At 42.0% G+C, this 25,671-nt stretch overlaps 1 protein-coding gene across 6 annotated transcripts in view; it reads right to left on the reverse strand.

Annotated features, from left to right (window-relative positions):
• The window catches only part of atf2 (activating transcription factor 2), a 224,207-nt gene extending 213,346 nt beyond the window's left edge, over nt 1-10,861 (reverse strand). For all 6 annotated transcript variants that reach the window (XM_039757684.1, XM_039757680.1, XM_039757683.1 and 3 more), the window contains exon 1: nt 10,777-10,861. The gene's annotated coding sequence lies outside the window, so the exon portion shown is untranslated. The remainder of the gene's footprint in view (nt 1-10,776) is intronic.
• Between the last annotated feature and the right edge of the window lie 14,810 nt (nt 10,862-25,671).

Consider the following 25,671-nt stretch of genomic DNA (forward strand, 5'->3'; position numbering starts at 1 on the left):
AGGTGTGTGTGCCCTCAGTGTGATTACATACACACCAGTGATGGCACACTGCATATCGTGCAATGAATACACTTGACTTGAGCATTCCTAGCTTCCATCCTCTTTCTCTGTAGTTTAGCATTTGTTTGCTCAGAGGTTGATGCGCTTGCTGCTTCCTGAGCAGATCTTCTTTCCTCTACCCTAGCAGCCTGCTTTTTCCCTTCTTTCGTCGCCATCTTTTCACATTAAAAGTGATTAAGTTGGTGTTTGTGTTGCAATTACTTAGTACATTTTCCTTAATTTTTCACTTAAGCTGGCACTTAAGTCTTCAATCTGCCTGAAGAATGATTCAAGATATGAAGAGGTAGAGGAAGTGATGGCGAAGGTGGTACGGAATGAGAACGGCACCCTTATAAATGTCTCACATGGCCGTCCTGCTGGCTGCTGCCGAGAATTGATTCTATAATAAAATAAAATAAAAATAAAAAGAGGAATAACCTTGGAGGTTAATCATCACCCTGAAAGCGGACAGTAGACGTCACGTAGTACAGGTGTACCAAATTTCAGGTCAACACGTCAAATGATTTGCAAGCCACAGGTGATTTAAAATCCTGGACAGAGAATTGGACAGACACGGTAGCGTATTGTATATAAAGATATTTTATCTGTGGGGCTCGGAGCGTTCCTTGATTCCCTTGTAGATTTCAGTGGTACCGGTATTACTGATAAGTCAAGGTAAAAAATGAAATAAAGCCAAAATGTGGTACGCCAGCTTCAAACACAGACTTAGATAGATAGATATGAAAGGCACTATATAATAGAAAGATAAATAGATAGATAGATAGATATGAAAGGCAATATATAATAGATAGATAGATAGATAGATAGATAGATAGATAGATAGATAGATAGATATGAAAGGCAATATATAATAGATAGATAGATAGATAGATAGATAGATAGATAGATAGATAGATAGATAGATAGATAGATAGATAGATAGATCCAAGGGGAAATTCACATACTTACAGACTTACTGGCTTAAAGGCTGGCTCCGCAAATGTGCAGCTTTTTACACAGAAGTAAAAATAATTCAAAAGTGACACCCTGCTTGTAATCCATAATCTATATTATACAAATAAAAGTCAATGTGTGTACGTTCCAGCATCACGTCCGAACGGCTGGAGCGATTTTCATGAAGCTTGGTACACGTTTCTCATTGGTCGACTAAAAATACAGTAGGGTGAAATCAGCCCTAACCCACCCCCTTTCTGGGTAGGGTGTGGGGGTGATCTTACGGTCTTGTATACACGTTATCATCCAGTTGATACTCAGAACGACCACAAGAGGGCGAACTGGAGGTGACTGCCAGCATTCTTTATGTTTAAGCGCCACCACCGCACCCCTGTTGATTTTGAAATTAAATAGAGTTCTACATGTGGAAGTGTGTGTGTCTGTCCGGCCTGGAAGTGAGACGTAGTGTCGGGTTGAGGGCTCCAGCTCTGAGGATATGCAAGCGAGGCCAGCACACCAGCAAAAGGAAACCTCCTAAGAAAGACAGTCGCTTAGCTACTAATTCACAAACGATGCGAGCACATCGGCAACATGAATCCTCATAGCAGGGAGATGCCCAGAGTAGTTCTGACAATTTCAATACTTTCTAGGATCGGCTTACACAGTTAGTATATAGCAGGCGACTGCCAGCATTCTTTATGTTTGAGCAGCACCGCGCCCCTATTGCTTTTCAAATTAAATAGAGTTGGCCGGTTCTGAGCGTCAACTGGATGATAACATACATACAAGACCGCAAGACAAGGACATTAGTGAGTATTTATTGTTTGTTAATTTAATTTTATTTTTAAAGATGTGGTTTTTTTTTTAATTATATTTTTATCAAACAATTACAAAAAAAAACACTTTATTTTTATCCTGGGCAACGCTGGGTATTTCAGCTAGTCTTTTATAATAGGGATTTTCCGATCGATCGCCACCAATATAAAGTAAATTGGCCAATTTGCACTAAAAAACACAATAAACATTCTTTTTCGCCCCTGCTTTTTTAAGCCTTATGGTATTAGCTGCAGCACTCCTTCATAAAAGGTATGCAGGTTAGTGCAAAATGTTTTTTAGAGGGATAAAAGGAAGGTTGCCAGTTCAAATCATGCAAACCCCAGAAGTGACTCTACTCCTGCGGGATGTTGAGCAAGGCCCTTAATCTTCAACTGCTTCACCCTGGGGATGACATGAATCCACATTCAGCCCAGCAAAAACGTTCTCCAACTTACAGGGAAAATCTGCGGATTGGTGGAAGGTTTGGCACTCCGGGCACCATAAATAAAAACTGCACACTGTCCTAGTGTGGTGCTGTGGTGTCATCCGCTGCACTTGGATCTCAATCAAGGTGGTTCGTCACGTGGTGGCTGTGCCAATGTAATATCAGCACATGCTCCCAAAAGGAATTGGATCACTAAGTAACGTGAAACTAATGATTGGTACCAGCCTTAAAAAACCTTGATCGGAGCATCTCTCCTTTATAATAAGTAATCATACTGTATATAATATTTAATTACTTTATTTTTAACCTAGCCACATGGGATGCACAAACCAGTGTGTTTCTTCATGCCAGTCCCAAGCCCGGATAAATGCGGAGGGTTACGTTAGGAAGGGTATCTGGTGTAAAATTTTGCCAGATCAATATGTGGACGATGATTAGTGAGCAGCAGTATGGCGTCATGCCGGGAAAGAGCACCACAGATGCGATGTTTGCTCTGAGGGTGTTGATGGAGAAGTTTAGAGAAGGCCAGAAGGAGTTGCATTGCGTCTTTGTGGACCTGGAGAAAGCATATGACAGGGTGACAGAGAGGAGCTGTGGTATTGTATGAGGAAGTCGGGAGTGGCAGAGAAGTACGTAAGAGTTGTACAGGATATGTACGAGGGACGTGTGACAGTGGTGAGGTCTGCGGTGGGAGTGACGGAGGTGGGGTTACATCAGGGATCAGCTCTGAGCCCTTTCTTATTTGCAATGGTGATGGACAGGTTGACAGATGAGATTAGACATGTGATGTTGTCATTGTGATCTGTAGCGATAGTAGGGAGCAGGTTGAGGAGACCCTGGATAGGTGGAGATCTGCTCTAGAGAGGAGAGGAATGAAGGTCAGTAAGAACGACAGAATACATGTGTGTAAAGAGAGGGAGGTCAGAGGAATGGTGAGGATGAAGGGAGTAGAGTTGGTGAAGGTGGATGAGTTTAAATACTTGGGATCAACAGTACAGAGTAATGGGGTTTGTGGAAGAGAAGTGAAGAAGAGAGTGCAGGCAGGGTGGAATGGGTGGAGAAGAGTGTCAGGAGTGATTTGTGAGTGAAAGGGAAGGTCTACAGGACGGTAGTGAGATCTGCTATATTATATGGGCTGGAGACAGTGGCACTGACCAAAAAACAAGAGACAGAGCTGCAGGTGGCAGAGTTAAAGATGTTCAGATTAGAAATTAGAAGGTCAGCTCAGGCTGGGCGGTTGGGAAACAAAATCAGAGAAGCGAGATTGCGCTGGTTTGGACATGTGCAGAGGAGAGATGCATGCTGGGTATATTGGGAGAAGGATGGTAAGGATAGAGCTGTCAGGGAAGAGAAAAAAATGAAGGCCTAAGAGAAGGTTTATGGATATGGTGAGAGGACATGAAGGTGGTGAGGGCAACGAAGCAAGATGGACAGGATGATCCACTGTAGCAACCCGTGATGGGAGCAACCGAAAGAAGAAGAAAATTGTCCGGTTTGAATTCTGTTACCCCTTCTGCCATTCTCTTTTGTAATCCAGCCTTAGTCACGCAGAGCCCGATGTGATTCTTGAAAGAGAACACACATCTGGGGACAACCCGTTAAAAAATGGGTAATGAGCAGTGGCAAAATCCTGCATGGAAAAGGCTCCATCCACAGGAGTTCTCCCTAAAACATCCCCAACAATTCCTCCAATCTGTGTGTTCAATCAGGGTGAGAGAAAAAGATACAGAACAATAGACTTGACACTGAGGGAAAATAAAAAGCTTAAAATTGCTGTTTTCCATTTAGGAGCTCAGTAGCAAGGAAACTGAAGGTTGATGCTGAATCTGCACATTGTAATGAGTGCTGCGACAGAAGAAATGGCTACTTGGCCCCACATGTTTGAGATTGGCTTCTCTCACTTTAAGTATTGCATCACTATACAGTATGTCATAACAACAAACAGAGTCTAGATAAACATTGTGGTCTACAGATATACTGTGTGTTAAAACACTGCAGCTATTAGAACAACCTGGATGACAACAGGCTATTCAGCCCAACAAAGCTCGCCAGTCCTATCAACTTAATTCTTCCAAAATAACATCAAGTAGCATTTTGAAGGTCCCTAAAGTCCTCCTGTCTACCACACTACTTAGTCTCTTATTCTAAGTGTCTGTGGTTCTTTGTGTGAAGAAAAACTTCCTAATGTTTGTGTGAAATTTCCCCTTAACAAGTTTCCAACTGTGTCCCCCTGTTCTTGATGAACTCATTTTAAAAAGTCACCGTTTCGATCCACTGTACTAATTCCCTTCATAATTTTAAACACTCCAATCATGTCACCTCTTAATCTTCTTTAAAGGCTCAGCTCTTTGAATCTTTCCTCATAGTCGCTCTTCTCTGGACCTTCTCTTGTGCTGTTATGTCCTTTTTGTAGCCTGGAGACCAAAACTGCACACAGGACTCCAGATGAGGCCTCACCAGTGCATTATAAAGCTTGAACAGGACCTCCTGTGACTTGTACTCCACACACCAAGGCGCTATATAACCTGACACTCTGTTAGCCTTCTTCATGGCTTCTCAACACTGTCTGGCAGTTGATAGCTTAGAGTCCACTGCGACTCCTAAATCCTTCAATTTTCAGACCTCCCATTGTGTATGCGAACCTCACATTTTTACTTCCTATGTGTAATGTTTTACATTTGCTGACATTAATTGTCATCTGCCACAAATTCACCCAAGCCTTTCTGCTGTCCAAGTCCTCAAATCAGCCTTGTTGCTCTTCTCTGGACCTTTTCTAGCACTTCTATGTCCTTTTTGTAGATTGGAGACCCAAACTGCACACAGGACTCCAGATGAGGCCTCACCAGTGTGTTATAAAGCTTGAGCAGAACCTCCTGTGACTTGTACTCCACACATCAAGGCGCTATATAACCTGACACTCTGTTAGTCTTCTTCATGGCTTCTGAATACGGTCTGGCAGTTGATAGCGTCGAGTCCACTGTGACTCCTAAATTCTTCTCATAAGGTGGGCTCTTGATTTTCAGACCTCCCATTGTGTATTCAAACCTAACATTTTTACCTCCTATGTGTAATACTTTACATTTAATTTAATTAGATTTTCTTTTGCTTAAACTGTAAAGGCTCAGCTCTTTTAATCTTTCCTCATAACTCATCCCCTGTAGCCCTGAATCAGCCTAGTCGCTCTTCTCTGGACCTTCTCTTGTGCTGTTATGTCCTTTTTGTAGCCTGGAGACCAAAACTGCACCCAGGACTCCAGATGAGGCCTCACCAGTGTGTTATAAAGCTGGAGCAGAACCTCCTGTGACTTGTACTGCACACATCAAGGCGCTATATAACCTGACATTCTGTTAGCCTTCTTAATGGCTTCTGAACACTGTCGTGAAGTCGATAGCTTAGCGTCCACTTCGACTCCTAAGTCCTTCTCATAAGATGGACTCTCGATTTTCAGACCCCCCCATTGTGTATTCAAATCTCACATTTTCACTTCCTATGTGTCATACTTTATATTTACTGATATTAAATTTCTTCTGCCATAGTGTGTTATAAAGCTTGAGCAGAACCTCCTGTGACTTGTACTCCACGCATCAAGGTGCTATATAATCTGACATTCTGTTAGCCTTCTTAATGGCTTCTGAACCCTGTCGGAAAGTCAGTAACTTAGAAACCACTATGACTCCTAAATCCTTCTCATAAGGTGGTCTTTCAATTTTCAGTCCTCTCATTGTGTATTCCATCCATCCATCCATTATCCAACCCGCTATATCACAATTTCACTACCTACATTGATTACTTAGATTTCAGCTATGTCTTAGATGCATTGCATTAGTCATTCTAACAGATGGCACAACACAAATATTTGTAGTAATAAAATCCATTGCATTTGCCATTGTAGCAGATGAAGCATCACAAACATCAACACTGCTTTTACGAATCCCATGTAAAATAGCATATAACAGACACATGCACTGCATTGGTCATTACAACAGATGCAACATCACAAACATTTGTAGTAATAAAATGCAATGCATTTTCTGTTTCAACAGATGGAGCAACAAAAACTTGTAATAATAAAACGCATTGCATTTGCCATTCCAACATATGGTGCATCACAAACTGTGTAGTAATAAAATGCATTGAATTTGTCATTCCAATAGATGGTGCATCACAAACATCAACACTGCCTTTATGAATTCCATAACAAATGGCATATAACAGAGACATATGCATTTGTTACTCCAACAGATGGTGCATGACAAACATTTGTAATACTAAAATGCCTTGCATTTGTCATTGCAATAGATGGTGTAACAGAAATATTAACACTGCCTTTATGAATTCCATACCAAATGGCATATGACAGAGACATTTTTATTTCCTGGAACACTGCAAACGTTAACAATGAGGACTATGCTGACTACTTAGATTTCAGCTAAGTCTTTGATAGGTAGCGCAGCTAGTCCAACGTAATTAAAGTGTTTGTGTCTCTGTTCTGTTGCTACGTCTCTGTCATTCCAAAAGATGGCACATTACAAGCATTTGTAGTAATAAAATGCATTGCACTTGTCATTCCAACAGATAGCACCACTTTTACAAATCTCATACCAAAAGCCATATAACAGAGCTGATTATGCAGATTTTAATCTGTTTGAGACGGGTAGCCAGTGTGTATGTCTGGTTGCTATGTCTTTGCTATCCAATAGACGGCACACCCAAACATTACCGCTGCTTTTACGAGTCCCATACCAAAGAGCATATACTGTAACAGACGTGCATTACATGGTGCCTGCAAATATTAACACGGAGCTCTATGTTGATTATTTAGATTTCAACCCATCATACACAAGTAGCACAACTAGATAGCGAATAATGAACAAAACTGAATTAACTGGCAATTTTCATAATACACATCAGCACACCTTGTCTGTGGATAAATGTTTCCATAACCCCACACAGATGTGTGAAACCTGCAGATGTTCCGTACGTATGCAAAAGCATAAAGACAACTGCATGGACAAGGCGGACGCAAGGGCTAATAGAGTGACACTGTGGGTTGGCTGGGCTTTTGTACATCGTTCCTAAACAGTGACTCCCGTAATTGTTGCTTTATTTACCCGTCTGCTCCAAAGTTTAAAATGACAACTCAAACAATTAAGATATCGTGATTAAAGTGCACATTGTAGACTTTCATTTAAGGGTCATTGCATACGTTTTGCTCACGCAACACTTTCTCTATGTGGTCCCCCCCCATTTCAGGGCACCATCAGGTTTGTGACAATTGCCATCACAGGTGTTTTTGATTCCTCACGACGGTTTCATGGCTTTATAATATACCTCAGCTTGCTTCTACCCTTTGGAGTCTGTAGCTGCCATTGTTCAACAAGAGGACAAGAGCTGTGCCAATGAAAGTCAAAGCAGCCATTATGAGGCTGAGAAACAAGAAAAACACAACTGCAGACAAGAATAAAACCTTAGGATGACTGAAATCAACTGTCTGGAATATCACGGAGAAGAAAGAAGGCACTGGTGAGCTCAGGAATCAAAAAGGGACTGGTAAGCCAAAGAAGACCTCCACTGCTAATGACAGAAAAATCCTCACTATGGTCAAGAAAAAGCCCCCCAATGCCTGCCTGACAGATCATGCACATGGGCCGATATGGACGTGTCAGAGACGACTATCAGCAGGAGACTTCATGAACAGAAACACAGAGGACACACTGCAAGATGGAGACTACAAAAACAGGACAGCCAGATGACAGTTTGTGACAAAGGACTTCAAAGAGCCTACAGAATTCTGGGGAAAGCCAAGACAAAGATGAACGTCATCAAAGTGATGGCAAGAGCAAAGTGTGGAGACCAAAAGGAACTGCCCGAGATCCAAAGCACACCACCTCATCTGTTAAACATGGCAGTGCTGGGGGTGTTATGGCTTATGGCCACAGGTCCTGGCACACTTCTCTTCACCGATGATGTGACTGCTGACGGCACAATGAATTCGGAGGTGTGTAGAAACATCTGATCTACTCAAGTTAAGGCCTTCAAACTCACTGGATGGCACTTCATCCTACAACAAGATAATGAGCCAAACACACTGCTGAGGACACACAGGAGTTTATCAGAGCTACAAAATGGAACATTTTTGAATGGCTGTCACCCGGTTTAAATCCAATTAAGCTTGCCTTCCATATGCTAAAGAGAACACTTAAGGGGACAAGCCCCCCAAAACAAGCAGGAGCTGAAGATGGCTGCATGAGAGACTTGGCAGAACATCACCAGAGAAGACCCTCAGCACCTGGTGATGTCTGTGAATCGCAGACTTCAAGCAGTCAGTGCATGTGAGGGATAAGCGACAAAGTCCTAAATATGACAGCAGCTTTACCAGACCTTCCATTGCTGTGTGCAAACATTATGTTGCCCTGAAATGGGGGGACCGTGTAGAAAAAGTGTTGTGTGACTGAAATGTCTGCAAATCCCTTGTGCTTTAATCACAATGTCTGAATTGTTTGATTTGTAATTTTAAACTGTGGAGCAGAACTGCAAAATCAAGAACAATGAGTCTCTGTCACAAACATTATGGAGGGCATTGTAAATAAATTCTTTATTATTCTAACAATATCAGGTGCATGGAGTTTGATTTGAGCTGCTGCCTCGTATTAAGGAGACCTGGGTTCGCTTCCCAGATCCTCCCTGTGTGGAGTTTGCATGTTCTCCCCGTGTCTGTCGTCCCACAGTCCAAAGACATGCAGGTTAGGTGCACTAGCGATCCTAAATTGCCCATAGTGTGTGACCTGCGGCGGGCTGGCACCCTGCCCGGGATTTGTTCCTGCCTTGCACCCTGTGTTGGCTGGGATTGGCTCCAGCAGACCCCTGTGTTAGGATATAGCGGGTTGAAAAATGGATGGATTGATGGATAATTACATTTATAGAGCTAGTGGTTCGTCGTGCGGTGGGTGCAGCAACACGCTATCAGCGCATGCTCTCAACCTATATAGCACTTTACAAATACAGTGGGGAACCACTGCATCCACCTCCAATGTGTTGCATCTATCTGAATGATATGACAGTCTAGCGCCAGTACACTCATCACGCTTTAGCTGTTAGACGGCGAAGGGCGGACTGGTAATTAGCCAATTAGAGACAGGGGATGATTAGAGGGCCAGAATGATAAGGCCATGTTGCGCCATTTATCCAAGGCCATAGGAAACACCCATCTCTTTTTGAAACCCCAGAGAGTCAGCACCTCATTCCGAAAGACGACACGCTTGACAACGTTTATGGCGTGCCCTGCAGGACTGCCAACAGTGTGTACTTTTTCTGTCTGCTGCAGCACCAGTTTGTGGCATGTGGCCACATATCATACAGGTTGGCACTCTTTTGAATTACGTTTAAGGCTTCCATGATTATCTCCTTTTCACAAAGGGCCCTTTGATGTCTCAAGTGAAAAGTTTAACCAGATGGTAAGGGCACTGTGACATTGACGGCGGAGTAAAATATCTGTAACCTATAAGGACAGCTGTAATCATCATTCCCAGACCTTATAGTGGAGTTGCTGACAGCTTTTTTAAAATCACTTGAGAAGGGAATCACAGTTTGCCTTGCTTCTTCAAAACACATGGACCCCAGTATAGTCAAGGCTAGGGTGATGTCTGTGTCGCATCTGCATGTTCCGTCGTTCACACAGATTTATTCCAGACCATTTGTTTCCTCTCATTATCCATTGACATGCTTGCCATCTTGACTGGCAAGTGTTAACTCGTCGCGGTCGCCCGACTTTTCCCTGTGAAGAGCTGGCACCCCGGTCCTGGTACTATCTCCTGTTAGGACATGCACAGTATAGTAAATGACAGCTCAGACAAATGAAAGGATGAATTGTGCAAATATATATCTTTTTTTTTATTTACCGCTGCGGTTACTTTACAGCCCCCCTCACATGACATTGCCATATTACTAACGGTTACTGTGACAAGACTTGTTTTTATGTCTGATGCAACAAAGGCGATCGGCACACGCCACGGTAGTTCTGCGACTAAAATGGACACGATCGCTCCTAAAAACGCGATGACCAAATGACGTGAGGTTAAACAACAAGTCCGATGTCCAATTCATCATCCAAACACATTAAGGCGAGCACAGCGAACTTCTTCAGCGCGGCATCTACACCTAACACTGTAAACACGTTTGAGAATATGCACCCGGGTTAGCTGGCAAACCCTCCCACACAGAAAAGCCAGCATCCATGGCACTGCCACGCAGCTGCCCGTGTCTGTGGTCACCGGCCACCACCGCGTCAAGGCTGAGGAGCGACAACATCTAAACGACAGCAGAGTCCAGCAGGGTTGGGTATATTGTCGTCGCCATATTATTATTAGACCGCTATAATGCATCCTTCTCCAGCTCAGGCAGCAGCGACATGACACCCAGCAAGTGCTCCACACTCGCACGCAGGCATGCACGATCTCGCCCAGAGGTGAGGCGCCGCACTCGACCGCGATGACAGTTTATGCGGACTGTGTTTACAAACTTACCCGACGGGATGAACCTTTCCGAGGGCCAAATCCCACGGGCGCTTCACCAGTTCTCGCGAGAGCCGTGTCTTCGCGCTGTTTCTGCACCTCCCCGACTGCAGTGACCGTACGGACACCTGTATACGGACACCTGTACGCCTTCCCCGTGACGTCACGAGCGGGCGGAAGCACATGCGCGTACTACTCGGCCGTCTACGCCGGAGAAGCAAGTTGTGCTTCATCCTCTACCGTCTGTCACAGAGATGAGACTGTGATTGCACCACGCCGAAACAGGAATCATTAAGTTTCGTGTACGAAGCACCGAATTCTACAAAAACGGCTTTCTGTCATGACTTCTGCTCATACGGGTCACACAAATATGATAAGTATAGTAGAACGCCTGTGTCCTGAAGTAAATGCATTAATGTTTTATTTGATTCTACCGAGAACTTTAAAATCCCCATGCATTCATATATGTATAGCTTTTAATCAGAATGTTGCTATAATCATCACTGTTATGCTTATTCACCATTTGCACGTGTGCAGAATCTTATTCTGGGGTCACACAAATATAAGTATAGTGGGAAGCCTGTGTCCAGATTTACATGCCTCATTTGTTATTTAATTTATGCAATTTATTTGATTCTATTGAGAACATTACATGTAATGCTCTTAAGCTGATTTGTGGTATAGTCATCACTGTTATGCTTATTTACTATTTGCAAGTGTGTAGAATGGCATCCTGGGAATCAGAATCCCTTTTATTTGACTTGGTAGATTCAGAGCAGCTTATAACAGAACACAACATCATGTACAAGTAACAAATAACATAAATAGCACAAGTTAAAAAGAAAAACTTCAAAGTTGCAGAATAGTACATTTATAAAGATGTGAAAGTGAGTGTGTAGTGTTGCATGCATATGCACACACATACATGTACATGCACTGTACACATATACACCTTCATAAGTACACTGTGCACAATTATTAGGCAAGTGAGTATTTTGACCATATCATCATTTTTATGCGTATATTCCAACTCCAAGCTGTATTAACTTGAATGCTTATTGGATTTAAGCACGTCAGGTGATGTGTATTTGTGTAATGAGGGAGGGTGTGGCCTAAGGAGATCAACACCCTATATCAAGGTGTGCAGAATTATTAGGCAGCTAGTTTTCCTCGGGCAAAATGGGCCAAAAAAGAGATTTAACTGACTCTGAAAAGTCAAAAATTGTAAAAAGTCTTTCAGAGGGATGCAGCACTTTTGGAATTGCTAAGATATTGGTGTGTGATCACAGAACCATCAAACATTTTGTTGCAAATAGTCAACAGGGTCGCAAGAAACGTGTTGAGAACAAAAGACGCAAATTAGCTGCCAAAGATTTGAGAAGAATCAAACGTGAAGCTACCAGGAACCCATTATCCTCCAGTACTTTCATATTCCAGAGCTGCAACCTACCTGGAGTGCCCAGAAGTACAAGGTGTTCAGTGCTCAAAGACATGGCCAAGGTAAGGAGGGCTGAAACCCAACCACCACTGAACAAGAAACATAAGTTGAAACGTCAAAACTGGGCCAAGAAATATCTGAAGACAGATTTTTTTCAAAGGTTTTATGGACTGATGAGATGAGAGTGACTCTTGATGGACCAGATGGATGGACCTGTGGATCAGTAATGGGCACAGAGCTCCACTCCAACGTGGAGGTGGGGTACTGGTATGAGCTGGTATTTTTAAAGATGAGCTAGTTGGACCTTTTGCATTGAAGATGAACTCAAAATCAACTCCCAAACCTACTGCCAGTTTTTCAAGACACTTTCTTCAAACAGTGATACAGGAAAAAGACCCTGATTTTTATGCAGGCCAATGCTCCATCACTTGCATCGAAGTTCTCCACTGCGTGGCCAGCCAGTAAAGGCCTTAAAGATGAAGGAATAATGACATGGCCCCCTTCCTCATCTGACCTAAACCCTATCGAGAACTTGTGGGCACTTCTTAAACGCTAGATTTACGGGGGAGAAAAACAATACACCTCTCTGAAGAGTGTCTGGGAGGCTGTAGTCACTGCTCCACAAAAAGCTGATCGTCAACAGATCAAGAAACTGACAGACTCCATGAATGGAAAGGCTTATGACTGTTATTGGAAAGAAGGGTGGCTATATTGGTCATTGATTGATTGATTTAGTTTTTTGAAATGTCAGAGATGTTTATTTGTAAATTTTGAGGTGTTTGTTTATTATTCTCACTATAACAGATGAAAATAAACAAGTGAGATGGGAAAATTTTCATTTTTCCTTTAGTTGCATAATAAATCTGCACACTAATAGTTGCCTAATAATTGTGCGCACATATGTATTCCCCTGATGATGTTCACACTCACATTTCCGTTGTGAAACATTCAGGTTTCAGGTTTATTAACATTTTGGATTGACTGATAGCACTGTGTTTGTTCCATATTAAAATTAATCCTCAAAAATACAACTTGCCTAATAATTCTGCACTCCCTGTATATGAATATACACAAAAGACAGGCTGCGTTACTGGTTTGAGAGGGCTATGGCCCTGGGAAAGAAACTATTGAGCTTTGAATTGACCTGAAGCGTTTACCCCGCGGTGGGCTGGCGCCCTACCCAGGATTTGTTTCCTGCTTTGCGCCCTGTGTTGGCTGGGACTGGCTCCAGCAGACCCCCATGACCCTGTAGTTAGGATATAGTGGGTTGGATAATGGATGGATGAAGCATTTAACACAACAGAGTTTGTGGAATAAGTGATGAGCTGGGTGAGGTGAGTTTGTGGTATGACACGGTTAGTGACACAACATGTATGCAGGTCTGCCATAGATGAAAGAGCACAGCCAGTTATTTTCTCAGCAGACCTCACAACACACTGTCATTTATTTTTGGAGTGTGCCGTTGCTGAACCAAACCAGTCAACAATGGAGAACGTGATTACACTTTCAAGGATTGGCTGAGAAATGTTTAATATAGTTGGCATAAACCACTGCTGTGCCTTTTTAGTGATAGAAGTGATATTAATGTCCCAGCTGAGAGACTTTGTGATAGATGTGCCCACAAAATTTGAAGTTTTCCATCATATTGAATGCAGAATCATTCATTTCTAGTGGGAGAGGTTGTAACTGCTGTTTGTGAAAGTCAATGGCCATTTCCACTGTCATGGTGGTATTGAGCACTAGGTTTTTGGAAGCACCAAGACACCTCTTTTCTATTAGGTGTTTCATTGCCATTAGTAATTAGATCGATAATGGTGGCGTCATCGGCACACTTGGTGATTTTAACTGAAGGATCAGTGGGCCTGCAGTCATTGGTGTACAAGGAGTAAAGTAGGGGGGAAAGTATGCAGCCTAGAGGGGCACCTGCACTGAGGGTCTGAAAGGTGGGAGCCCACATGAATATATTCTTTCCAGTTTATCAGAGAACTGTAAATCCATTTACAGATGGCAAGATTCAGCTCAGTCTGTAGAAGGTTAGTTAACTACAGCTCAAGGCCAATAGCAATAAAAGCTGAACTGGTCAACAAACAGGATTCTGGCATGAGTTCCTTTATAATCCAAGTGCTCCAGCACAAAGTGAGGGCCCGTGTTGCTGGTGTCGTCCACAAATGTATTTTCTCGATATCCAACACTAGCCATCCCCCATGGCTTCACCCACATAGTAGTAAAACAGGACAGCAAGGAGGGCCATGCCCGGCTCTCCTCTCCTGACGTCACTCTTCCCCATCCACTTGGCCTGCAGCCTCTGTCTCAGATTAGAGCGAATATATCGCTCCTGCAAGTGAACTGTGATTCTTAGTCACAAAATCAACCGGAATGTTCAAGAAAATTCTAGAAAAAAAACCTGATCTAAATCGGTCAAGTAGTTCTGTTGTTCGCTAGCTAAGCAGATGTAAGGTACACCCTGAGGCTGGCGTGTGAGTGAGGAGGGCCCCACCCCTTTCACCTCAGCCCCGCCCCGTGTCTGTCAGACTCGCGCAAATAAATTGGCACTGCACGCGAACCACGATACATAGTCGCAAAATCAACCAGAATGTTCAAGCAAATTATAGAAAAATTATATTATTATTATTATATAATAATATTATATTAATTATAATATTATTATTATATAATAAAACTGATGTAAGAACAATAGGTCTGTAATCATTCAGGCAATTTATTTTATCACTTTTAGGAGCAGGAACAGTAACAGAAGATTTAAAGCAATCTGGTACGGTGCTCTGTGCAAGAGACTGATTGACGATGTCTCTGGGAGTTCCCTGTGTGGAGTTTGCATGCTCTCCGTGTGTCCACAAGGCTTTCCTCTGGGTGCTCCAGTTCCACAGTCCAAAGACATGTCAGTTAGATGAATTGGAGTTGCTAAATCAGCCCCAGTGTGTGTAACCAGGATCGACTCTACCATACAGGAAAAACAGGGGGTTGCCTAGGGTGGTAAAGTTTTTTGGGGGGGAATAGCAGTTTGTCAAGTAGATAGATAGATAGATACTTTTTTAATAGACAACTCCAGTAGCTTTGGAAGCCAGTGGCTTTGGATGATCTTTGGCATATGACATGCGTGAAACTTAACAAGATGCACACACACACCGCTCTTTGATATTCCCTGCATTTATAACACGTGTGAAACTTCAAGAAGAATGCCTCATTCAGCCCTCAATCCTACAAGCATATCAGATTCTCGTGAAACTCCTAAGAGGAAACTTTCCTCCCCGCCGCCCTTCACTGTTCGATTTTACCTGTGTATACGACTTGCGTGAAACGTAAAGAGGAATTCCCCCGCCAGCCCTCAAACCTACTGTATATACTCACGTATAAGTCGGGTCTTGAAACCCAAAAAATAGATCATAAAATCAGACCCCGACTTATATGCCCGTCTGAAAATATGACATTTATTTATTTTTTTTTTTTACATCTTCTTTCCTCCTCCAATCTCACATCAGTTTCTCAGACACATCGAATTTTGTTGCAGCAGCGCAGTTACCAATTTCTTTCCCCACTTTAGAACATTAGAACAATCTAGACAAGAACAGGCCATTCAGCCCAACAAAGCTCGCTAGTCCCATCCACTTGTTTCTTCCAAGAGAACATCCAAGTCGAGTTTTGAAAGTCCCTAACGTCTTACTGTCTACCACACTACTTGGTAGCTTATTCCAAGTGTCTATCGTTCTATGTGTAAAGAAAAACTTCCTAATGTTTGTGCGAAATTTCCCCTTAACAAGTTTCCAACTGTGTCCCCGTGTTCTTGATGAGCTCATTTTAAAATACAAGTCTCGATCCACTGTACTAATTCCCTTCATAATTTTAAACACTTCAATCATGTCACCTCTTAATCTTCTTTAAAGGCTCAGCTCTTTTAATCTTTCCTCATAATCCAACCCCTGTAGACCTGGAATCGGCCTAGTCGCTCTTCTCTGGACCTTCTCTGGTGCTGCTATGTCCTTTTTGTAGCCTGGAGACCAAAACTGCACACAGTACTCCAGATGAGGCCTCACCAGTGCATTATAAAGGTTGAACATAACCTCCTTGGACTTGTACTCCACAGATCAAGGTGCTATATAACCTAACATTCTGTTAGCCTTCTTTATGGCTTCTGAACACTGTTGGGAAGTTGACAGCTTAGAGTCCACTATGACTCCTAAATCCTTCTCATAAGGTGTACTCTCGATTTTCCGACCAACCATTGTGTATTCAAACCTAATATTTTTACTTCCTATGTGTAATTCTTTACATTTACTGACATTAAATTTCATTTGCCACAAATCTGCCCAAGCCTGTATGCTATCCAAGTCCTTCTGTAATGATATAACGGATTCCAAATTATCTACTAATCCCCCTATCTTGGTATCATCTCCAAACTTAACCAGCTTGTTACTTATATTCCTATCTAAATCATTTATAGATATTAAAAATAGCAGCAGCCCTAGCACTGACCCCTGTTGGTCACCACTCTTAAGATCGGCCAGTTCTGATGAGGTTCCTCGCACAATCACCCTCTGCTTCCTGTGTCTGAGCCAATTCTGCACCCATCTAAAAACATCACCCTGAACTCCCACTTCTTTTAATTTGATGGCCAACCTCTTATGTGGCACCTTATCAAATGCTTTCTGAAAGTCCAGATAAATAATATCATCTGCTCCACTTTGATCGTATCCTTTTGTTGCCTCCTCATAGAATTCCAACATGTTAGTAAAACACGACCTCCCTCTTCTGACCCCATGCTGACTGTTCAGAATAACTCCTGTCCTTGCCAGGTGTTGCTCAATCTTATCCTTAATAATTCCTTCCATTAATTTTCCTGTAATGCATGTTAAGCTTACTGGCCTATAGTTGCTTGGATCTGCCCTGTCACCCTTTTTATATAATGGGATGATATTTGCCATTTTCCAGTCCTTTGGAATCTCTCCAGTGCACAGTGACTTCCTAAAAATATGTGTCAAGGGTTTATATATGTACTCACTAGCCTCCTTAAGAACACGAGGATAAATATTATCTGGGCCCGGTCACTTCAACGACTTTTAATTTTAAACCAGCTTCATATTTTCTTCTGATCGAACGCTCCATCATAGATAAGGGTGCATTAGGGCGTGAGATACAAAAAACACAAAACAGTGCAAATGTCTCTTCAGAATAGTTTGGGTATTACTGTGTGGTCACGTAGGCACAATACATAGGGAAAAAAAGGCCATGTGCTCCGTTGTTACTCTCTTAGGTGGATATTAATATATCATAATCTCTTGGACCAATAGCGAGAGTTTTTCGCATTCAACTTATACGACTGACATTTTAAAATACAGGAAATTATACAGTAAAAAATCAAGCTCTGACTTATCCGCAGGAGAACTTAAACGCGAGTATACTGTATATGGTATATTTATGTATGACAAGAGCGACACACCCTCAACTCTTCGATCTTTCATTCAAATCTCAGGGGATCCTCCAAGCTCTTTGATCCAATATCTGTCTTGCTCAAAACCCCAAAGGGGAATCCCCCCCACCCCTCCCAAGCTTTGCAAAACTATGTATAGCAATTGCCTTCAAGACTCTGAGGTTTGGGAGCAAGATTTTCAATTCTACCCAGGGAAGCAAAAATGCTAGAGCTGGCAATTTTTGTAACTACAGTTGACAAAATAACTTTGTGATTGTTATGAACTTGAGAATTCTGAAGTACTAAAGTCCCAATAATTGCTCAAAAAGGCTACTAGATGGAGCAAAACCGTCAAAACCCAGCTAGTCACACAAAGGGCACTTAAGAGTCTTTTTATTAATAAATTGATTTATTTTCACAACACATACTCTGCAGGAAAATCTCTAAAGATCATAAAAGCCAAACAGGACGATGCCCCTAAAAATAAGAAATCCCAAAAGCAAAGAATGCTTAAACATAGAGAGCAAAAGGGCTCAAAATCCAATAATCACAAAAGCACAAGTAAAATCCCAAGCGAAACTCGCCATCATCACCAGGGCATTCAATGAACTGCAAGGGCTAATATCAGTCCCTAATGGTGATGGGCAGATAACCCCATCTTCTTCAGGGACCACCCAAAAAACACAAGGAGCACAAAAGAATACACATTGATAAACAAAATAATCAACATAAAATACAAAGAAAATAATCTAAAAAACAGCATCAGAACCCTAGCTGATGGGTGGGGGGAACCCTGGCTGAAACACAACAGTGATATTGTGATTTGTGAGAATGGATTTGTTTTAAATACGTATGTTTGACATGCATGCAAATTTTAACTAAAGAAAGAAGAAAAAATCTTGTCACCTGGCTGTAAATAAAGTGTAACGACACTGAGCAGTGGCATCAGTTAAGGATGAGTCACCCATAGTATGGTCTGACATTCCATCACCAGAGGCAGGGGTGCCTATAAAATTTTGCAAATTCACAAACAAAATTACAACTGGCATTGCAATGATGAGCAGATCTTTTTAGGATGGCAATAAAGAGTTATATAAAGAGCAGAATATCCATACTGGCCTATGGAGCAGGGGGCTACATTGGAAGCCATCATGAATAATCTCTTCCATCCCCCCGGGAGGCGCTGTCTTGGAGCACTTGTAGCCACAGGGTTATTCCAGTACGGTGGGCTAAGAAACAGCTCTGGGGGTCTTTTCTGCCTACTGCTAGCAGGCAATTCAATGCTTCCTCCCGACATATTATTTAAATTCATTTTGAAATATCTATCTATCATATAGTGCCTTTCATATCTATCTATTAGTTGATTGTCTGTATTATATGTGATGTGAGTCTGTATCCCTGTGTTTTATGTTTCTGCTGCTGTTTGCTCCATAAGATTAATAAAGTTTATCTAATCAAGCTTTGCTTGGCTCTTTGGAGGAGTTGCAGGATGAGATCCAGGATCTGGAGTGCTATTTGCAGTATCAGTACAAGGAGTAAGTTAAGGTCAAATGGCCTGGGTGTGCAGATGCTGTGAGATTCTGGTCTATCTTGACTTGATTGCATGACTCGGTGTCTGCCGATTTGGCAGATGAACCTTCATGCTGTGAATCTCCTGTTTAAACACATCCCAAAGGTGTTCTACTAGATTCAGATCCAATGATCCAATGGTCAGGTCAGGTTGAGGAGCAGGCACTGGTACAGCATGTTGCCGCACCCACCACATGACAAAACAGCTAGAGATCCTAGTTGGCAACTCCCCAGGCAGACACACGGTCCAGTTGCACCCTCTGGAAATGACCATACATCTTCCGCAGCCAGGTGTTACGTGGGCGTCCCCTTGGCCTGGTCCAGCCACTTGGATCCTCAACAATGAAGATCACCCTTGGGGAATCACGCCACATGGCTGTAGTGCTGTAACTGAAGCTCCCTCACAATGCAGGTAATGTGCCTTATTCGGGACAGTAAACGAATTGGGAGAGCATGAGGGTGTCATGAGGTCACTGAAAGAGGTGTGTGGTGCTCCTGGTATCTTCAAAAAGACGAAGGTCTAAGTCTTTAGATTCCTGGTGCTTCCTGTCTTGTTATATGGTTTGCGAGATATTGACGCTATCCAGTGACCTGAGATCAAGACTGGACTCCTTCAGTACAGTGTCTCTTCGGAGAATCCTTGGGTACCGTTAGTTTGACTTTGTGTTGCTCATGGAGTCCTGAATGAGGCACATTACCTGCATTGTGAGGGAGCGTCCGTTACGGCATTACAGCCATGTGACACGATTACCTGAGTGTGATCCAGCTCACAAGATCCTCATTGCTGAGTACCCGAGCAGCTGGACCAGGCCAAGGGGACACCCATGTAACTCCTGGCTGCGGCAGATACAGGGTCATTTCCAGAGGGTGGGACTAGACCATGTGTCTGCCTCGGGGGTTGCCAACCAGGACCTGGAGTTGTTTTGTCGTGTGTTGGGTGCAGCAACACACTATACCACTGAATACTCCCCAACCTGATATGGTGTTCCCTCAGTCAATAACAGTTTTTAACAAGATGGAAAGAACAAGCAATGTCCACCCATTTGCTATTCTTAACGTACCTCAGGGTGGTGAGTGAAACTGAGCATTAAGTGACAGTTGACGATGCTAAGCAGGAGCTCCCTGTGGACTGCATTTACATCAGTTATTCCTGCTTTGTTTCTGATGCTGCCAGGGTACGTTCTGACTCCCACAGCCCTCCACTGGATTTAAGCAGTAATAGAATCATTAAAAAATTATTTGCGACCTCTTGCCCTACGTGTATCTTAAGTGCCTTTCCTCAACCTCTCTAACCCGCCGCACCCTCTCTCGAGTGCATTCCCGCAAACCCTGCTTCTCAGACTCTCAGTAATTATTTAGGTGCCTTTCTGACCTCCTGTCTGGTTTTACACTTGCCGTCTTTGACGGCGACTCTCTCAGTGTGCCTCTTACACCTTTACTCCTCCTTGTGTGATTCCCACTCACACTTCCTCTTTCAATTGCATCACCAAAGCCAAACTGACCAATCAGATTGCTTGGAGAAACTGGACACCCAGAACTTAGTTTTTTATTATATAGTAGATTGAGGGACAAGGTATATACCTTAGCATCTTAACATGAAGAGTTTTCTATTATAATGTAATAAATGTCTAAGTGCCTTGAGCATGGGAAAGGTGCTATATAAATAAAATGTATTATTATTATTATTATTATTATTATACCAACACTTTTGCCTTTTTTGAACCATATCAAGTTATGGACACCTTTGGGAAGCAGAAGGAAATATGAGAGATTCTAACAAAATTAAATATTCTAGAGCTACCTAGAGTGAAAAATGAAGCACAAAGCAAGTTTTGTAAAGTAAGGAGAATATTCCAGAGAGATTGTTAAAGGGCTGGGTGCCCCATTTAATGAAGACAAAGGAAGAAAAAAACAGATATCTCGCATTCGGGGCAGCCTATGCTTGCCAGTGCTCTGAGACTTTCGAGCTTAGTCAGCCAATAATTTTCTTGTGTAGAGGTCTATACTCTTCAGAAGTGGGTTACCATGTGAACACTGACCTCCAGTGCCATCATTCTTTAAATAATTAAAATTCTTTAAAATCTATTATATAGTGCCTTTCATATCTAGCCATCTATTATATAGTGTCTTTTCTATGTATTATATAGTACCTTTCCTATCTGTCCATATATTATTATTATGCTTTTATTATATCGCATCTCGATTATTGTAATTCACTTTATTCTGGAATCAGTAAATTTAATCTTTCTCGGCTGCAGTTGGTTCAGAACGCTGCTGCTCGTTTTCTTACTGCGTCTCAGAAAGTTGTGTCCATTACTCCAATTCTGGCCTCGCTTCATTGGTTCCCAGTTGAATTTAGGATTCATTTTTAAATTTTACTTTTGGTTTATAAGTCACTAAATGGTGTTGCCCCATCCTATCTGGCCTAGTTGCTGGTTCGACATACACCAGTCTACTCATTACATTCCTCTCAACAGCAATTGTTGGTTGTGCCAAAGTCTAAAATGAAGACAAGGGGTGATCGTGCCTTTGTAGTACTAGCACCAAAGTTATGGAATACTCTGCCAATTGAAATTAGGTCAGCACCATCAACTCAAATTTTAACTGCATATGAGTAACTCTGGTATCAATTTTATTTATTTGTTTTATATCCATTGTTTTTCTGTAAATTGTTTATCTTCTAATCAGTTCTTTTAACTTTCTTCTTTTAGTATTTATGTAATTTTTGTACTTTGTTTACTGATTATTCATTTTACTGGTTAATGATTATTTTGATTTTATTGTACAGCACATTGGTTTACACTTATGGTGTTTTAAAATTGTGCTTTATAAATAAATTTTGATTTGATATATAGTGCCTCTCATATCTGTCTATTATATAGTGAACAGTTTTTTGAAGCGTGGCAGAGTACATTATCCTGCTGAAAGAGGCTGCGGCCATCAGGGAATAGCATTGCCATGAAGGTGTGTACGTGCCCTGCAACAGTCTTTAGGTAGGTGGTATGTGTCAAAGTAACACCAGAATGAATGCCAGGACCCAAGATTTCCCAGCAGAACATTACCCAAAGCATCCACTGCCTCTGCCGGCTTGCTACCTCTTTTCCAGGTAAATCACACACACACCTAGCTTTGATTCATTAGACCAGATCAGCTTCTTCCATTGCTCAGTTCTAATGCTCCCATGCCCACTGCGTTGGACATTGTGCTCTGCACTGTATAGGCAGCTGCAATGCACTCTGTGTTCCGACACCTTTCTGTCACGCCCAGCTTTAAATTTTACGGCAATTTGTGCTACAGTAGCACTTCTGTGGGATCAGACCAGACAGGCTAGCCTTTTGTGCCTCCTGGGCATCAATGAGCTTTGGGTGCCCATGACCCTGTCATCAGTTGTCGTTCCTTGGAACACTTTTGGTAGGTGCGCACTGGGAACACTCCACAAGACCTGCTGGTTTGGAGATGCTCTGACCCAGTCATCCTGTTACCACAATTTGTCCCTTGTCACTCAGGTCCTTATGCCTGACCATTTTCCCCTGCTTTCTAATGCATCACCTTGAAGAACTGACTGTGTACTTGCTGCCTAATATGACAGGTGCCATTGTACCAAGATCATTAATGTGATTTACAGCAGTAGACAGTGGGTTTAACATTGGGGCGGATCAGTGTATATATACACACTATACTGTGTGTGTGTGTGTATATATATATATATATATATATATATATATATTTATTACACACACACACACATTTGTTTTTTCCTCAGTTCAATAAATATCCCAAACAACCACCATGTCCCTCTAATACAAACTAGAAATATTAAAAAGAAAGAAAACCTCTGACTTGACTTGAAATAAAAACCTTTTTTTTTTTAAACCAGTACCTTTTGAGGCACTGTACAGACATATTGCTGTCAGTATAAATGAGCCCCATCACTTTTTTTTTTTTAAAACGCACTTCTGTTGAATGATTCATTGGCTGAAAGTCCTCCGCATTGGTGCATCAGAGAGAGGATGTGCAGCATTGTTCATAATGGCACTCAGTTTTGATTCAGTTCTCTCCTCCTCTACTACATTCAGGGGGTCTGGAGTGGATCCTATGACTGAGCTTGCCCTCTTAATTAGCTTGATGAATTGGTGGCCCTCTCTTGAAATGATGTTACCAGCCCAGCACATCACAGGAGTTGTAGATGTGAAAGATGTCATTTGTCACATTAAAGGAACACAATCTCCTAAAGAAAACAAGCCTGCTCTGCCCTTTTTATTGTATAGTTCCTCTGTGTTATAAGACCAATCCAGCCTGTTGTTGATGTGGACCAGACCCCCAAGTACTCATAGGAGTTGACAACATTTACATCCACTCCTTGAACAGTGACGGGGAATACAGCACTCTTGATGCAGCAGAAGTCAATAAGCAGTTCCTAGGTTTTGCTGAGTTACAGACAGTTCTCACCAAAGTCCCCTACCTGACTCCACTCCTCCGTCTTGTCCGCCTTTATCAATACACCCCACCCTGCTATTATATTTATAGTCAGAGATGTGCAGAGTGAAGAGTACAGCAGACAGGTCTGTTTCTTGTGGGTGCTCCAGTGTTGCTCACACAGTCCTCGAATCTCACAGACTGCGGTCTGCTGCCAGATAGTCCATTATCAGGGCACCACAGGCTCATCCACCTGCATATCTCTGACTTTACTTCTTTAAAGAAAGCTGGATGATATTGAAGGCACTGGAGAAATCAAAAAAACAATCCTCACAGTGTAGCTACCTTTTTTCAGGTGAGAATAAATCTTGTGGAGCAGACAGATCATTGCATTCCTTCACTCCACTCTTTATCTGATAGGCAAACTGCAGTGGCTCCAGGTGGTTTACATCAAGAGGACTCCTATAGTCCAGGTCCAGCCTCTTAATGATCTTCTTGCTTCAGGGCCCAAATGCCACTGGTCTGTAGTCATTACCTGAAAAGGCTCCTGCCTTACAATGCAGGACGTTTTTCCCAGCAGTGGCATTTTTTGCCGAAGACACCACAAAGATGGTCAGCACAGACCTCAGGTCCTCAAGGGCCGATTCCATCTGGTCCTCCGGCTTTTCCTGTATGTAGCCTCCTCATTTGGTCATTAGTTATAGGCAGACCCTTCTACTGTAAAAGCATTGCTGGGCTCAAATAATTAGTACATTGACGAGTTTTGTGCTTTCAGCTACAAGAGAGTCGAGTGTGTGCATGAATGTCCAGCATTACCATCTGAGGAAGCTGAATTAACTCTGGCCCTGCATGCCCTGGTAGTGGAATATGCAGGGATAGACAGATAATTAATACAATTTTTTCACACTGCTTTTAACATTCTGGTTTTGTTTTTAATTCAATGTTTCTGCAGTCCGCACTGTTATTTGAATCTAAATAAGAACTAAAGAGTGAAGCATACACATGTAAAACATTATGAATGCTAAAGAGGAGCAGGACAGGTCATACTAAACTGCACACTCATTAACCAGTAATTTCAACTACCAAAACACTTCTAAACAAACAGCATAAATATCGGGAATTCACTCTAGTGTATAAATCAGATTAAATCTCTATAAATGTGAACAAAGTTGGTAGGCAATTTAAAAACTGCTGAAAAAAGTGGTACTTACCACACCTTTGGCTAAACCAAAACGGCAAACCGTTCTGAAGCTTGTAGACTAAGTGTAGGGCTGCAGGCCGATTATTACAAAGTAACGAACTTTGATAGTCCAGTCCCCCCCATTAAGCGTAAGGTCTTTTTGAAGGCCCCCCAACATATAACATACATTATGAACACCCCTCACATTATACAAATGCTTTTGGAGGTCTTCCAAATGTTTGTTTCTTGAATTATCTATATACGAGCACTCTAGCATTCATTCACAGAACACAGTCAATTATTTCTTGCCAGTTCAACTGTCCAAATAATGAACACCTCTTCAGATTCTTCTATCTAGGTGTGCAAAACCCAGCCCGATGTTTTAATTTACACTTTTATAAAATTCACCGAGTTAAAATCAAGGAAGCCTTTTTTCTGCACTAGTGATTTTAGAATGACAGTTTCATATATCTGTTTGGTTTTTCTAAACCATTAAAGACAGTTCAATGGTAAGAGTGAATTATTTATATCTGAGATGTTTGAATATAACTAATTGTGTAAAGTTGCAAAAGTGTTTTACTAAATGATACGAAAACAGCACAAATTAATTCTCATGAAATGGGTGGGGGGGGGTATCATCACATTTTAATGGCCAATTACAATTTCAAAAATAGAATTTCACATTTTGGACAGTGATTCCTCATTTAAGTGCAACACGGTGAATGTTTTAGACTCATAAAAATAACCTCCAGCTACACGCCAACCATGAAGTCCCTAAACTAACCAGGTTTTAGCTATCAAATGAGGACTGGTTTGAGCATAATGAATCTTTAGATGGCAGAACAGTATCTTTCTACAGATCACTGCTTTTGTGAAAGT

Source organism: Polypterus senegalus, chromosome 6 (genome assembly GCF_016835505.1).
Source record: "Polypterus senegalus isolate Bchr_013 chromosome 6, ASM1683550v1, whole genome shotgun sequence".
NCBI lineage: Eukaryota > Metazoa > Chordata > Cladistia > Polypteriformes > Polypteridae > Polypterus > Polypterus senegalus.